Genomic DNA, 15,545 nt, shown 5'->3' on the forward strand with positions numbered 1-15,545 from the left:
AATGTGTTAAGCATTCAAAGCACAATAAATCTAACAGGTGCTGCTTATTAAGTTTTAACAAACACAAACTCCACAGGAAACATCAAGGACAGGGTGCAAAAGATACCTACAGCAAATAAAAAATGGCTTTAGTTAACCATTGCAATGCCATACCTATATTAAAAAAAAATATCTCGGATCACTCTAAAATTAAACTTTTAATAATATCTTTAAAACTTTCAACCAAATTACCAACTTAGACTAGAGACGTACAAAGATGAGGAAAAGAAAAATAAAGATCTCAGGGATTCTGTGGACCTCAAGCTTCCTTTTCTTCTTACTTAGTAAAACTTTATTGCATTAATTAAAAATCTCAGCGATCCTGTGGACCTAAGCTTCTGCCGAGAGATCAGAAGAGATAAGAAAAAGGCTGGAGAAAACAAATGCACCACAAACGAAACAAAAAAAACTTGTCCAAAATGGTTTTGGACCCTGTGCACAAGTCAAGACCAAGGACTGATTAATGTTTGAGCCTTTAAAGCAGCTAATACTGGCAGACTAGATAGGCTGAAATGTCTTATTTCTGGTCAAATTTCTGGTATTTTTTGTCTCTAAAAAAGGAAAGAAAAAGGAAAAATTCCAGGGACAGTTTCCATTTTTCCATAATACTCGCTACTGGAGCTAAACATACGCTTTATGGGCAAGGAAACAAATGCTATCAAACTAATACAGTTTATGAAAACAACCCAACAGAGCAAAATGAATATGGGAATGACAATAAACCATTTCAGTGTCTGTAAGGAAAGACAAACAAATATTATACTCTAGGGCAGGCAATATTTGCTTTCTATTGAAGACACAGCACATTCTCACACACACATACTTCCCTCATTTCCCCTTTGCGCTCTCCTGCTCTTCAGACAGCTGCTATAGAACATTTGGGGGTGGAGATGCAGGGCTAGGAAGAGTGAAAGGGCAAGGGGGACAGAAAAGCCTACGGGGAACTGATATAGGGAGGACTAATAATGGCAGGGGGCACAGAGAAAGAGACATTTTCATGGGATGAATTTTGTTTCCAAAAAAAACCACTGAATTCCATCCAAACTGAAAGGGTAGGAAACAAAATTCATCAGAAAACGTATATACCAAAAACGAAATGAAAAGTAAGTCCAAAACTATTTTGCGCTTTGTGCACAACTTTTCTGATTATTATTGAATTTAGAAGGTAAGCTCTCTTCAAATTTGCCACAAGTTTTCTGTGGGAAATATATTTTTATTGAGTTTTTACAAGTATAACAGGAGGTCGGGAGAGGGTAGAGGGGAAGTACAACACACCATAAGAGAGAAGGGGAAGGGAAACGTAAGTCCCGATGCAGTGGGACTGGCAGAATGTAATACAGTCACATAAGAGATGACAGAAAGTACAAAAAATATACATACAAAACTACAGCAGTGGGTGCCTGCATCCGTAATCAAAGTACAACCCGGAACTGGCAGTAGTGTGGAGTGATCTGACCAGCATAAAGGACAGCACAAACGAGGAACAAAAAAGACAAGACAAGGGGCAACGGGAAGGGGAAAGGAACAGGGAAACAGGGCAGTAGGGAGGGTAGAGAGAGAAAAGGGAGGAGAAAAAAAAAAAAGGGGGGTAAGAAAAGCCTCTCTAACAGCACCTCAAGCACCATGCCCACACCTAGATTCTCAGTATGGACCGAGCATCAGGGCTTGCAACATACTCCATCCAATAGTACCACATTCTACTATATTTCTCACTCTGATCATCAGAGGACATAGTTAGTTCCTCCAGTGTTCTAATGCTTTCCACTTTCACAATCCATTCCTTGAAGGAAGGAGGTACGGGGTCCTTCCAATGAAGGGGTATTAAGGCTTTTGCAGCGTTAAAAAGATGAATTTGCCACAAGTTTTCATGTCTGAAGTGGTTCTGTGCACACCCGCAAAGAGGGTGCATTTACTTTCTAAAAGAGTTGTCGAAAGAAGGTACTACATTCGTTTGTTAAGGATATTTTAGAATTTCAGTTCATTTGAAGGAAAGAGTGATTTCTTGGATGCTAAAATTACATAAACAAACTAAAAAAATACACTATGAAATAAAAAAATGGATTCCTTGGATAATGCAATGTTCGTTAGCAACCCACACTACTAGGACAATCGTTAGGACTTCAATAATACTTCCAGGAACAAAGCTTTTCATTAACTAGCTTTTTATTTGTTCTACTTCCACCCTATTGATTTACTTGACAAATCGCATCCTCTAACAGCCTCCACAGCTTTGTATATTACATGCTAATGCAGTCATGTCGTAGTTATTTTATGTTATTTACTCACTAAATACGGTATATAAACTGATCTTCGCTAACATCCTAAACTTTTATATACAATGAATAAAGTAGATTTTGTAAATCTGTGAATGAATCTACATTTAGAACACTCTTTGAACTTTTTAAAGGACAGATCTCCCCAGTAATCCACATAATCCTTCCCACCCACAATCAGATAAAGCTATGAGATATCACAATTATGAAACCATGCTTAGTTTTCATATTTTATTTTCTTGATATTTCTAAAGAATTCTCTTCTAAAGAAATCAGAGAATGAGAGTGTGCAATGTTGAGCAGAAAATATTAATAATCTTATATGTAGATTTACTATGAAATATAAAGATAATTAGGGATTAATCTAGCCTTGGTGCAGTATTAATCTAAATTTTATTAAAGACAGGAGGTGAGTATTTTGCATTAACCTTCTTTACTGTTAACCTCCAGCAGCAAAACAGTTAACAGAAACAATAAAAAACAACCAATAGGAACACAGCAACAAGTCTATAAAAGTCTGCACATCTTGGCACTCCTCCTCTTTCTTTGCGCAGAAGCTGAACCGACAGTCAGGAACAACTCGGGAGAAACACAGGAACTCAAAACCACACTGAAAAAGGACCACAGCAGCGGCAACACCTCAGACAACCGGAGGACGACCTGGGAAAACAAAGAATCGTGAAAGTACCATGCAACCATATGCCAAGCATGACAGAAAAAACATCAGGTACGGTAATGAGACAATATAAAAATAATCATAACCCGACAACAATCCCCCCAACAAAAAACCCTAAGACATAAGGGAAGGGGAAGGGCGGGAAAATACTCGCCTCCTGTCTTTAATAAAATTTAGATTAATACTGCACCAAGGCTAGATTAATCCCTAATTTTATAGCAAGACAGGAGGCTTCGTATTTTGCAATTTTAACGCCCCGAAACCAACGCCAAAGCGGCGTGAGCCGGGGTCCGAAAATAAAAAGTCCGGAAAGTAGATTCCCTGGACCAATCCGCCGCTGATAAAAGGTCCGAAAGGGAACAGCCCGCGGAGAAAGCCGCGGAGGCGGCGGCACCGCGGACCGAGTGAGCCCCAAAGGAACTATCAATACCGGCCAAAACAAGAATCCACCGGATCCACCTAGAGAGAGCGGGAACAGAGACAGGCCGAAAAGGACGCACATAAGAGATGAAGAGTGGACCAGAGGAGGAAGACCGAAACGGAGCCGCACGAGCCAAATAGGCCTGAACACAGCGAGCCACGCAAAGGCGCGGCCGGCCAGGAAAATAAGGGTAAGAGACAGAAGTAGAACTGGATTTAGTTCTACGAAAAACAGAGACCGATACCCCGTCAGGAGAAAAAACAAACGAGGACACATCAAAAGCCCGAACGTCAGACACCCGACGGAAAGAAACGAGGCACAACAAAAGAGCAGTCTTGGCGGAAAGCTGGCGAAAAGACAAACCGCCGTTGTCCGGCACTCGGGAAACATCCCAGAAGGACTCATAACGAGGTCTAGGGGGTCTAGAAAGACGAACCCCTCTGAGAAGACGGCAGACCGCTGGATCCTTACCGACACCCGAGCCCTGAACCGGAACGTGAGCCGCCGAGATGGCCGAACGGAACAAGTTAATGGTGCGGTAAGACCGACCCAGGGAAAAAAGGTGGGCCAAGAAAGTAAGAACCGCTGTCACAGGAGCCGTAAGGGGATCAAGGTTCCGAGCCAAACACCAGCGACTCCAGGCCTGCCAAGCCTGGAGGTAAGACCGTCTGGTTCCCGGAGCCCAGGATCCCCAGAGCAGATCTCGAGCCGACTCCGATAAGCCCGGCACATACCAGGATCCCCGGAAACCGACCTGGCCACGAGAGTCAACCGATCCTCGAGGAGGAGAGGATGAGGGTTCCCCTCCGGATCCCGAAGAAGATCCCAGGTCGAGGGAAGGATCAGGGGATCCGCGCACGACATCTCCAGAAGAAGCGGGAACCACGGCTGAGTCCTCCAGAGGGGTGCTACCAATAGGAGAGACACGCCCTGACGACTGACCGAGTGGAGAGTCCGAAGGATGTTGAACGGGGGAAAAGCATAAGCTCCCCAGCGCGGCCATGGCTGGAGAAAGGCATCCACCGCCGCGGATAACGGATCCGGGAGCCAACTGAAAAATGCGGTCGTCTGACGGTTCGCCCTGGACGCGAACAGATCCAGATGAAGCAACGAAGGTGGAGAGTGTGGAAAACGCTCGGTAACAGCTGCCAATCGCTGACATCCCTCCAATGGCGCGAAAACCAATCGGCCAGGAGGTTCTCCTTGCCCGGCAGGTACTCCGCGCGGATGGACAGATGGTTCTCCAGGCAGAACTGATAGAGCTCCTTGGTGAGCTCCGTGAGAAGCCTGGACCTCGAGCCCCCCAACCTGTTGATGTAGCGGACGGCCGAGACGTTGTCCATGCGCAGCACCAACGAACAATGAGTGACATCCTTCAGGAAACTGCGAACCGCGAAAGAGCCAGCGATGAGCCCCAGGCAATTGATGTGAAGGTCGCGTTCCTCCGAAGTCCACGGACCCCCGGTAGCCACGTTGCCGCAAACAGCCCCCCAGCCAGACAGGCTTGCGTCCGATTCCAGGACGAAATCCGGGCTTGACCCGAAAATGCCACGGCCGTTCCACGCGTCCATGTGGACCAACCACCAATGGAGCTCCAAGCGAGCCTCGTCTGACAGAGAGATCATCGCATCGTAGGAAGCCAATTCGCGAAGATGCCGCGCCTTCAACCGCTGGAGGGCCCTGTAGTGGAGCGGTCCCGGGAAAATGGCCTGAATCGAAGCCGAGAGGAGGCCGATCACCCTGGCGAGATTTCGAAGTGAAACCAGGCCGCCACGAAGGAGCTTGCGAATCTCCTTCTTTATGCCCAGGACCTTGTCGCGAGGGAGCCGAAGAACCGCCGCTACAGAATCTACCGAGAAACCTAGAAACTGAACGGTCTGAGTAGGAGTCAAGACCGACTTGGGCTTGTTGATCACGAAGCCCAAGTCCTGAAGCAGGTGAACCGCCAGGTAAGTAGCGCGCCGAAGGGACTCGACGTCCTGAGCCATAAGGAGGATGTCGTCTAAGTAAATTATAGAGCGAATCCCGTGGGCCCGAAGAAACTCCATGACTGGCTTCAGCAGTTTGGTGAAGCACCAAGGAGCGGAGCTGAGACCGAACGGAAGGCAGGTGAACTGCCAAAGGAGGCCCTGCCAGCGGAACTGAAGAAACCTCCGATCGTCGGGATGGACCGGGACCGAGAGGTAAGCATCCTTGAGGTCTAGCCGGGAGAACCAGTCGTTCTCCCTGAGCAGGTCGCGCAGAAGGTGAATACCCTCCATTTTGAAGTGGCGATACACCACGTACCTGTTGAGGGACCGAAGGTTGATAACAGGGCGAAACTCCCCCGACTTCTTGCGCACCAAGAAGATATTGCTTAGAAAAACCGGAGAGGAGTGCGCCCTTTCTATAGCGCCCTTCGCCAGAAGGGAAGAAAGCTCCGAGTGGACCAGGGCGGCGGCGTCGCGAGACAACCTGGGGAGTGGAGGTGGAAAATCCTGGCGAGGCGCAGAGAGGAACTCCAGACGAAAACCAACTACAGTCTGAAGGACCCAGGGATCGGACGTAAGGCGAGACCAAGCACGGAAAAAATGGGCGATACGACCCCCGACAGGAATATGAGGAAGAAGAGGAATCAGTCTTACCTGAAGCTGATCTCCCTCTGGCGGACGTGTAACCTCTGCCTCTGGAGCCGCCTCTGGAGAACGGGATCCGAAACTGGGAACGGTAGGCGGTGGAGGCATCCGGGAAACGGGGTCTAGAGCCAAAGGAGGCCGTTCTGCTGGCGGCACGACCCCTCTGCCGACCAGCTCTGGGGGAAAAACGGCTTTCCGTACGAAAAACGCGTCTGATGTTGGATTGGGCCTTAGTGAGCGATGTAAACAGGTTGACATGCTGACTGAGGTCTTTGATGAATCTCTCGCCGAAGAGCAAACCCTTGGCGTCCGCGCCCAGTTCGGCCAATTTGGCATCAAGTTTAAATAGGGCTGCCTTGCGCCGTTCAGACGAAATCGCACCGTTGGCGTTTCCCAGCAAACATAAAGCTCTCTGAGTCCAGTCCCGGACCAGGTGAGGATCCAATGGAGAGCCATCAGCAATGGCTTCGTCAGCCATCTGAAACACCTGCGTTAAGGGGCCCGACACGTCCAACAGTTTATCCTGAGCCGAGCGTAGGCCCAACTCAATGCCCTTGCGAGGGTCCTTGCCATTCTTGGTCAAGAAAGTCACAAAAGTTGGGTCAAATTCGGGCGTGTTCAGCACCTTATCCCGGACTGTGGGACGAGGGCATTCCGAACGGAGTCGCTGGCGCACCTCCTTGTCCAAGGGCGACGCATCCAGAATCGTAAAAACTCTGCAATGTGGGACGATGGGGTCCACTCCGAAGAGCGAGGGTGGCGCCGAGCCCTGGGGTCGAAGAGCGGAGTTCCCAGGTCATCCGTGACCTCAAACGGCTGATCAGGAGCGTTGGACGGAATGAGAGGGAGCTTAGGAGGGTCAGGAGTGAAGTCCTGGTGCCGCATGGGAGAGGCCGGCCCAGAGGAGCCAGCGCAGTATTCATCAATAACCTCGTAGTCAGCGAGGTCTTCATTAGGGGAAACCAGCGGAAGGGCTGAACTGCGGGCCTTCTTTAACGGAGCTTTCCCCTTCCCAGATGTGGAGGGCACTTCGACCCAGGAGCGCTTCTGGGAGGCCGCTGTGGCCGCAGGAGATGAGGAGCCGCCAGCTTCTGAATCCTCCACCCCAGTAGGGGAAGCGAGAGGCGGAGAGGGGCGAGCAGAATGGAAGTCTTCGAGAGCAGCTGGGAGAGACGCAGCCAGGGCAGAGCGGAGCCAAGCCTGAACGGCGGCAGGCAGCTGAGTTTGAGATTCTTCGGCCATTGCACTCCAAAAGTGTCTATAGGAACACAAGAACGACAGGAGTGAGTAAATGCAAGGTCCTGAGACCGTCAGCAAAGCGGGGTTTACCCGATAACACAGTAAGTGCTGAAACAGGGGGTCACCCCTAAAGCAGGTGCAGTACACTCCGAATTTGTCCACAGTGTGGGGTTCACCACAACCAATAACCGCAGGGGTTTACCCTAATAGGGTCACCTAAGCCGAGGGGGTATCCAACGGCAATAACGGGGCACAGAGGAGCCCAGGCAGAAGGGGGGTTACCCCTATGATGTGCAATATGGCCAGCCTATACAAAGAAAATTCATACAACCTGCAAATAGGAAAAAAATAGGAACAAAACAAGCACACCGTGAGGCCGATAAGGCCCAACATAGGATAAAATAAAATAAATAAAGGACGTGCAGCGCGGTGTGGGCCGCCAGGGGGCACCCGAGCCGACACCACGCCGCAGATCCCACAAAACGGCAGCCGCGCGATGAAGAGCAGCTGCGTTAAAAGGATGCAGGAAGCCGCGGGAAAAAGAAGAAAAGACCGCGGAACGGAGAAACAAACAGCCGCGGCGCAGACCAGAGAGCGACCGCGGCGGGAAGAGCAGGGAGACACCGAGGCCAGCGGCAAAAGGTAAGTTAGAAAGCCGCCGCACGGTAGACCCGGGCAGTTCTTTTAAAACGCTGCGCGGGAAAAATGATGGGGCACCGCGCGGAAGAGCGCGGAAAACGCCGGAGAAAGGAGGCGGCAGAACCGCCCTGAGGGGAAGAGAATAAACCGCCGAACAGGCGGTAAGGGACAGAGAAGCCGCGGGGCAGAGACACCCCGGGCGTAGAAAAAGCCCTGACCACGCGGCCGGCAGGACAGGCCGCAGACCGGGGTAAGGGGAGGAAAAAAGAAAACGCAATAGCAGCGCAGGCAATGTACATACAATAAAAAGTAATAAATATAAATGCAAATATATATATACAAAATAGAAAATGAATTATAAAGAAATACACTGGAATGTTCTCACCTGGAGGTTAAGCAGCAAAGAAAGAGGAGGAGTGCCAAGATGTGCAGACTTTTATAGACTTGTTGCTGTGTTCCTATTGGTTGTTTTTTATTGTTTCTGTTAACTGTTTTGCTGCTGGAGGTTAACAGTAAAGAAGGTTAATGCAAAATACGAAGCCTCCTGTCTTGCTATAAAATTGGATTTAAATAAGAAATTATCCATACACACTGCTATATTGAGTAACCTTTATTTAATGATCTACAACTTACAATAAGCAAAGAAATATATTTTGTAAACACCAAAGCAAGACTAACATTCTGTGTCCGGAGTTCTCAAGCTAAAAAGGCTTGTCATTACTGTTCAATGTCTAACTAGTTGTTTTTAAGGACGTTTTCTTATGAAATAATACAGATGGAATGTGCTTTCTGGAAGACCACATTTCCCATAAGGCATATTATGTCAAAGTGAAGCATACCTTTTGTATACAATTTTGGCAATATCGTCATCTTATCATCCATTGTACTTGTAAGATCTAGACATGTTTATGGCCTTGTTTAGGTAAGCGTTAATAATTACTTGGTCTGAAACAGAGGAAATAGATCCTTATTATAAGCACTTCATCATTATTTTCTTCCTAGGATCAGCATGGCACCAAGATATACTTGCTTTCTTTTTTCTTCATCTGTTTGCGTGTCTTTCTTTTGCTCATTAACGTTCATCTATTTCTACCTCGCAAGGTTACCACCTATATTTTCGTGAAGAGTAAGAGATAACTCCTACACATAGTGTTAGAGACCAATTAAATTGGTTTCGGTGCTCAGTAGCTGTGGATTGTGTTCTAATGCCCTTTAGGTGTTGCACTTAAAAAAAATAAATTGTAAAAATAAAATTGAAATGTGGCTAGATAAAGGGGTTTTGTAACTGCTGTCTCCCGGCAAAATTGACCTTCAGACCCCATTGTGTGGTGTGTTTAGGTAAATATGATGCCTCTTCTTCTTTTAATAATCAAATTGAGAAAGAGAATAAACAGCACCACTGAAATATTCTTGCACTTTCTTTGAAAGAAAAAAAATAACTTCAGTGGCAAAGTAGAAAGGCTTCAAAGTTTGGGGTTGAGGTTGAAGGTGCTGTCCCACCTACTCTGTTGAATATAACATTATTATTATAACTAAATGAAGCGTTATAAACATAATTTCTAGTACAGATACCGTAAATGCCCAAACTTGTACACCAAAGTTTATATTGTTTGTAATGTTATCTGTAAAAAAAATATTAAGAAAGACAATTCTAGCACCAGTTTACCATACTGGCTGTGTTAGTAAATGTGTCCTCCCTTTCATTAGGGTGCTGATTGGTAGGCGAGTTTGTCACACTGTTAGGGGATCCAGGTACTACTTGCAGGTGTTGGTGGGTTCGTCCTAAGATTCTAGTCCAGAAATGTTGGTTGTACCTCATTTTGGGAGGATGGCGTGTGTTTTGGAGTTGGAGACTTTCGGGATGGTGGTACAAGATGGCTTCCTTTCAATTTACAAAAATACGTTAGTTGAAATCACATGTACAGACAGAGTACTAAGTTAAACTGTTTGTTTTAATAGAAACAAGCAGTTAAGTGAGAACATGAGTCTCTGTATCTAACTCCAATTATATATGAATACACACAGTAAAATGCACTGACACTGTTTTATGTGATAGGGGGCATTTAGTGTTCCTTTACCTACCTAAGGGGATCCCTTTTGAATTTTGGCCCAGAAGATGCAATATTGATCTTTTTTTCAGCATGTCTTTATATATGGGGCAGGTACTATTAACTGTTACTTTTATGATACAGAGACTGTTATACATAACTCACAACATGTCAGTATAATAGATGCTTTGTTTGAGAAGTAGACTCATTGAATAACATAGGCGAGCAACGTTCTATGAAACCGCTGTGATAGTTAAAAGGCTTTGTGAAGGGCTTCCCAGTCTCTCTAGTTTGCTGGTAAATTGAATTCAGCAATCCATCAATAGTGAACACCAGCCTTGTGTATACCAAAGTTGACCTATAAACCCAGAGACCACTATATCAATTCTGCAGAGGTGACTGATGGTTATGTGGAAAGTACAAATGGTAGCTGACAGATGTCATTTTTCTTTTAATTTAAAAGTCCATGCTCCTGACCTCTGGGAGCATCGAAGCCTAGCTTCCTATGGCACAGAGTATTAATAGTATATTTCCTGTGTGTTGTAGTGCCTTTATCTCTGCCTGTGGCAATATGTTACTTAATGCAGCAGCTCATTGTATAAATATGAACAGTGTATCTCAGGCCAGTGTTATTGGATTCAGTCTGACTGTATAATTTGCTTGTGCCAATGGAAAAAGGGGGGTTAGTTTACAAAAAGGGGGGTTAGTTCAAACTCATGGTAACCCTTTGGTTGACTTAAAGCTTTTAAAATCCAGTAGGTCTAATGCTTATGATATTAAACAATCAGAGGCCCTGCTACAACCAAGGCTATTATGTTGGACTGCACGCTACATGACCTTGGTAAGTCTGGGATTCTCCTCTTCAAAGGGCTGTCCTGGAGAAACCAAGATGAGCGTATGTCCAAGCCAGCAGCTGCTCTGATTCAGGCATCTGCTTAGGGCTCCTATGTATAAAACGGCTTATGGCAGAAAGTACACTGGGGCAAAAAAGTATTTAGTCAGCCACCAATTGTGCAAGTTCTCCCACTTAAAAAGATGAGAGAGGCCTGTAATTTTCACCATAGGTACACTTCAACTATGAGAGACAGAATGGGGGGAAAGAATACAGGAAATCACATTGTAGGATTTCTAATGAATTCATTGGTAAATTCCATGGTAAAATAAATATTTGGTCACCTACAAACAGAAGAAGCATTTCAAGGTCCTGGAGTGGCCTAGCCAGTCTCCAGATCTCAACCCCATAGAAAACCTTTGGAGGGAGTTGAAAGTCCGTGTTGCCCAGCGACAGCCTCAATACATCACTGCTCTAGAGGAGATCTGCATGGAGGAATGGTCCAAAATACCAGCAACAGTGTGTGAAAACCTTGTGAAGACTTACAGAAAACGTTTGACCTCTGTCATTGCCAACAAAGGGAATATAACAAGTATTTGGTCAATAACAAAAGTTCATATCAATACTTTATTTTCCACCATAATTTGCAAATAAATTTTTTAAACATCAGACAATGTGATTTATGGACTTTGTTGTCTCATTCTGTCTCTCATAGTTGAAGTGTACCTATGGTGAAAATTACAGGCCTCTCTCATCTTTGTAAGTAGGAGAACTTGCACAATTGGTGGCTGACTAAATACTTTTTTGCCCCACTGTATATAAAAGTGGTATTATCATCATAGCCATCAAGACAATGGTGCAATAGGTATGAACATTCTATTGGTTGATACGGCTTTGACACCACATTTCAAACTTTAAACTGGAATTATTTTTATGCAAACCTGCAGTTATATTGATTACTTAAAATTATGTGTTTGTCATGTATATATACAGTTCTTCAGCATGGTGGTGATAAATTGGTACATAGTGTCACTCCAAAAGGGGTTGTATATACACGTCTTCCAGCTGATTAATACATAAACTAACTTGCAATGGTAGCTATTGTGGAACTATGGCAATCATGATGTTCTGACGGACTATAGATTTACTCCAACATACTGAGTATTTAATATTAGCTGAGAGAAGGATGAAACACATTTGGAGCCACAATATAATAAAACATCATGGTCCTCCTTACAATTTACACTATATGATAAGCCACTCTTCCTCATGGCAGACTTCTGTATAATAATTGTATTTCTCATGCACCTTAGTGGGGAAGTTTTTTTGCTCATTGTTAATAAATTCTTACTGAGCATCGTGTGTGTGGGAGAGCTGGATTGCTTTTTGTTGACTCCTCTTCTCCGAATACTTATGGAGTGAAATAGGTAGAGTCTATGGGCCATTTGGTTCTTTTGTGGAGCATTTCTCTACACTGAACCCATATCCCTTTTAGTACAGTGCAATAGTAAAACTTAAGTATCCTACCTGTGGTTAATTAACCTTTGGGCATCTGTGCTTGCACCTACCGATGGTTCATAAAATGATATTAATGACTCATGAAAAAGATAAAAGGCTATATAAAAGACACAGTAGGCTATGGACTGAAAATGGTAATTGTGTCTGAGCATTCTTTCTGCCTCTTAGAAAAGATGTGCTGCCTGGGGGGTTTATAGATTAGTGCTGGTTAGTATATCTGACCTGTCATCTCTTAAAATCCAAGGGATGACCTTGCAAGGTCAACTGTTGCTTACTCCACACATTTATCATGATGTGAGGTGACAGCACAAAGGAATTATTGGTAACATATTGATCTTTTTTCTATAGGGTCAAGGGTTAAAGTCCTGCCTAAGTGGCAAGAAACGCAAAATCAATGCCATTTGCAAAATTAAATAATTTTCTTGGGGCTCTCCTGGGGCATTTTATGTCTAGATGTAGTTAGGGTCTATTCAATTTGCTTGTTTGCCTAAGAGACTGCATTACTTAATGTACCAAACATAACTCATGCTGTTTGCTGCTAATGCAAGTTCTTCTTTGTCTGTACATTGACAGTTTCAGACCTTAATGATGAGTTCTAAAAGATTGAGATGTATGTCTACTGGTCGCACTAGCATGTTAAGTGTTATTAACAATCCTTGTATCAAAATACCTGTAAAGCATTTTACAGTTCTTGGTAATATGTACCATCTCAAGGAGATTTCTGAATAAGCAGAACAAGGTCAATCAAATAGTAACCATTAGTAGCCTCTACCAGTAGTCATAATGGGTAGGGTTCTTACAGTGGCTCGTGTCACTCATCAATTGTCCCTTTAAAAACATTGAGAATAAATATTTCATAGTATGAAGAACACTTATAGTGCCAAACACTTGTGCAATGTTTTGCAAAAACAATAATATAAATAGAATTACATGGTAAGAGAAAATACATTTTCCATAAAATACACATTTCAACCTTTTGCTATATATTCCCCCTGGATCCTCAGAAAATTGAGCTGATATCTACTTACCTTAAAATTATAAAAAAAAAAAAAAGAAAAGAAAAACACTACAAAACTAAATGATGCCCTGAACATGTAATGGAAGACAGGAGCCATCAGGAATTTCCATTTTTATTGAATTGGCAAATGCATGTACAAGCCGTTGTTTCTATTTTATGGTTTGTGCGCTGTTGAGCCTGCTTGTTGCTATTAGCCTGTGGGTGAGAACACACAGAAAAGAAACAGTTTAGCTGGTTAAAGTATTAACCACTTAACTTCTAGAGTGACTTCATCCATTCTTCTCCCAAATCAGAGATGTTCTAATATCTCTTGATTAACAAATGGTAGTACATCTCCCAGGTCAGAGTGAACGATCTCATATACATTCACAGTTTGCTGTTCTTTACCCACAGGCACCAAAATAGTTCAAGCTTATATTGTTTTGTTTTATCACAGTCTATACTAATTACCTTGGATGAAATTCTTTCTTTTGTCCTGGATATATGAATGCAACTCAATCACAATGTTAACTGCAGAGAAGCTAGAAATTCTTGCAGCTGCCGATTAGTTATTCAAGAAATGAACTCAAACAAATTAACAATAGTTTTTTTAGACTAAGCAGGAAATGAATGTAAAGTACAGCAAATAACAAAGCCTGCCAGCTGTATTGTCATCCACGTGTTTTGTGTTCCAGGCCGCATAAATTAAAAATCTTTTTGTCAGAACTCAGCATCAGGACAGAAAACCATGTGTTTCCTAACCCGTTAAGTGCTTCTGGGGCCTGGATCACACTAGGCGGCATACACAAACTAATAGATATTTTAAAAGGGAACAAAAATGCGAGTCACAGAAAGGACACAGGAATGGAACAGAGGTTGAACTGCATGAGATTAAAATGGCAAACCATTGATAATGTTTTCTAGGTTATACATTTTAAAGACTAAACCACACAGCAGTGTGAGATCTTAAATCCCATCCGCACAAGCCCCCCAGAGGGCTCTTTTTAAGATCCAATTCCTCTTCTTCATTTGTATTGGCATTATACATTTAATTTTCCCTTCTTCAATTCAGTTTTCTTGCCACTTTTTCAATTATGTTTGCCCCTGTTCTTTTCTGTTATATACTTGTTTTATATATGCCAGCAACCATATTTATGCATTTACATATAATGGAGCCTAAATAGAAAATCCCAGGGAGATATTGTAAGGTCATTTGAGACCGGAACTATTTTTTATTGTGTTAATAAAAACAGATGATGGGAAAAACAACTATTTACAATATTACAGCAGTATTCAAACAATTTAGCTGTCAGCTCATGTTTTGTGTCCCACATGTTTAAGCTGTTCTCTTACACGGCAGTAAACAGAAAGATTCAAAATCTAATGAACTGAACAATAGTGATTTTCTAGACTGAATCATTAAGAATGAAGTCCAGCAGTAAAAGTAACCAAATTCCTAAGAGTAGAGATACTGGTCAGTGTAATGAAGTCATGGGGAGGTATCGCCTCTCAATCTATCCCCAATCAGTACTTATTTCATAATTGGCACCTCTAGTACAACTTCATACAATATGATGTATTCAAAAGTGAAGCTTATGCGTGAGATACAATCAGGAAAATGCTGGCATCCTCATTTACTGAAGGTGTGATTACAGTTATATTATATTACATTGTATTTATAGAGAGCAGATTCTGTAGTGCTAATACACTAGGGCAAGAGTGGAAAATTAACAGCAACATTAACACTGATAATATACAATTTGACAATAAGAATAAATTATGTTAAGGCATATTGGTAGAGAAGCAAAGAGGGACCTGTTCTTACAAGCTTACAATCTATTTGGATTGGATCTGGTGCAGAGTGCGAGAAAGCTATAAAACCAATATAACAACTTTTTAAATTGTGGCAATGAGAACCTTCATTCAATAATGATAGGGTCTGACCTGGACAAAGGTTCATATTACAATTTTTAGCAGCAACACAGAAGCAAGTTCATGATAACCATGTTGTGTTTTTTTTGTGTTATAGGGGGATGTTGCTTCAGGTAATAGCCCAGTAAAAATGACATTCATTTATGTTTAGTGTTTGCATCAAATGTTCATGGACTTTGGGATTTGGTTGGTCACCCACACAAAGCCACCATATTCTACACAACATTAAAATAACTGACATTGGACCTGATTGCATAAACTCCAATGAGGTAAACCCTTGCAGATCTATTATCTACTTTTTTTCAGCTGGTGCACC

This window comes from Sceloporus occidentalis, unplaced genomic scaffold, assembly GCF_023333645.1.
Source record: "Sceloporus occidentalis isolate IW3139 unplaced genomic scaffold, rSceOcc1.0.p SCAF_48, whole genome shotgun sequence".
Taxonomy (NCBI): Eukaryota; Metazoa; Chordata; class Lepidosauria; order Squamata; family Phrynosomatidae; genus Sceloporus; species Sceloporus occidentalis.